This window comes from Triticum aestivum, chromosome 4B (genome assembly GCF_018294505.1).
Source record: "Triticum aestivum cultivar Chinese Spring chromosome 4B, IWGSC CS RefSeq v2.1, whole genome shotgun sequence".
In the NCBI taxonomy this organism is placed as follows: domain Eukaryota; kingdom Viridiplantae; phylum Streptophyta; class Magnoliopsida; order Poales; family Poaceae; genus Triticum; species Triticum aestivum.
The window spans coordinates 621,370,401-621,372,726 of NC_057804.1; positions in this window are offsets into that span (position 1 = coordinate 621,370,401).

Consider the following 2,326-nt stretch of genomic DNA (forward strand, 5'->3'; position numbering starts at 1 on the left):
CATGGGAAACTTATTTTTTTTTTATTTTTTGACATTTTCATCATTTTCTTTTTTTTTAAACTGACAAGACGATCCAGGGGGGGGTGGGGAGGGGGAGTTTGAAAATGTGACCTTTAGTACCGGTTCATGCCATGAACCGGTACTAATGCCTCAAACCCCATTAGTACCGGTTGGTGGCTTGAACCGGGACTAAAGGTCTAACCTTTAGTCCCGGTTGGTGCCACGAACCGGTACTAATGGGCATCGCACCCTTTAGTCCCGGTTCGTGGCACCAACCGGGACTAAAAGGGCCAAACGAACCGGGACAAGTTGCCCACGTGGCCCCTGGGTGCACGAACCGGGACTAGTGCCACCATTAGTCCCGGTTCTGGACTGAACCGGGACTAATGGGCTAAACCGGGGTGGACCAAAGCCCTCTTTTCTACTAGTGCATGTTCACAACCTGGCTCCCAATCGGCCGCTGCCTCGCCGACCTTGACGATGAAGTAGTCCCACCCTTCGATCCCATTCGCAACGGAGGCAACCCCCATCCCAGCGGACGGGTCCGCGGTGAGATCCCTACTGGATTGTGGTCGCGCCTCCCCAAACCTAACCGCGGGACACATGAGAGGGCGCCGTTGCCATGGTCAGGCTTGGATGGGGAAAGGAGGCGACATAGTAGCAACGACGACTTCGCCGGGATTGGTGGCGACGGCGGCGGCGAGCGAGCGGGAGGACGGCGGCGGCGAGAGAGTAGGCGGGTGGTGGCGGCAGTCCATCGGCCGCCGTGACGTGAGAGGAGGATGGGGATGGGGCCGCGATCTGGACGTATGGAGCGGTCGAGAGGAGGGGAAGCAGGCGGCTGGGTTTTTCCATCGGGCGGGGTTTGGGGGAGGTCAAACGAGAGGTTTTTTTTTCGTGCGGGAGGCAGAGCAACGAGGGCGGATGTAGGGAGACGGTACATGCTCGGTTGGCAGGAAAAGGAAAGCTACACATTTTTTAGGCAGTAGAGATGATTGATGATAAAAAAGGGAAAATCACATCAATATAAGGAAATATCCCATCAATACTTGATTCATTGCGATTTATACTTGATTGATTGCGATTTATTTCTTATATGGTAACTAATCTGATGGGTTTATGTGGGTGGCGAAGCGAAAAGGCAGGTGGGAGGTAGACGAAATAAAACCAGCGAAATAAAACCAACGAAAGTGGTGAGGCGAAATAAAACTAACGAAAAATAACCGACGGACTATTCACCAACTGCTCCATTAAGAGTAGAGATTATCCGGATTGCTAGTTCTCATCTAGACACACAACTCAGATGTGTACGTATGTGCAAGCATCGATCATGTCTCCCACCATCTGACCTGATGATCCATACCGCGCACACCACTAATTGCACTGATGCAGATGCCATGGCACGGACGTACCGGCTGTACTAGCTAGAGCAGCATGCATAGATATCTCCAAACGAAGATGCTGTGCGTACGCGCATGATCCAAGCAGCTGCTGCTTCCTACTCGTACACATACGGCCGGACGCAGCCTGGTGAATGCATGGATCCCCGCTACGTGCTCACGGCTCACGGGCGCGGCTAAGCTAGCTTCCAGCACGTGACAAGTTGGAGCCTTGGAGGTGTCACCATGTCAGGGCGCAGGGCCGTAGCCTACGCGCGCCGGCGCCGTGTCCGCCGACGGTTGCCAAATAATTTTATCCACATTAGCTAACCGTCAATTGATTGACTTTAGCTAATGGGTTAGTCGATTTTCAGATTTCCGAAGAAATTTGTCTGAGGAAGGCCAGAGGGGAGGAAGTAGAAGGAAAGGGCTTGCCGGAGGGCTACCACATTATTTATCTTAGGGTTTAGGATGGGGACGGTGGTGGTGGTGTGGCTTCGCCAGAGAAAAAACTGGACTCGGACGGGGCTAGAGGGATGTCCAGGGGTGGCGGAAGGTCGGCCGTGGGGGGCGCTTAAGCGGAGGGCGGGGCGGCGAGGCGGTCGCCGGAGCACCGACAGCCGCAGGTGGTGGTCGCAGGCGGTTCAGCCGACGGCCTGTGCAACGGTCTGGGAAGAAGAAGGCCAACATAAGAAAGAAGAAAGCCAGGCGCCCGCCGATCTTCATCGTATGGTTGAAAATGGTCGGCGGACCCAAATTCAAAAGCCAGGCGACTTACGCCTAGCCATGCTCAATTTTATCCGAACGATACAAAACTGGTCAAACAAAAGTAAATTAGACAAAAAGCAATGCAAAATACTCCCTCCGTTCCTTTATGTAAGGTGTATTATTTTCGACACGGTAATCAAGGCACGGAATTATAGACATGTTAGGACAAAATTACCGTC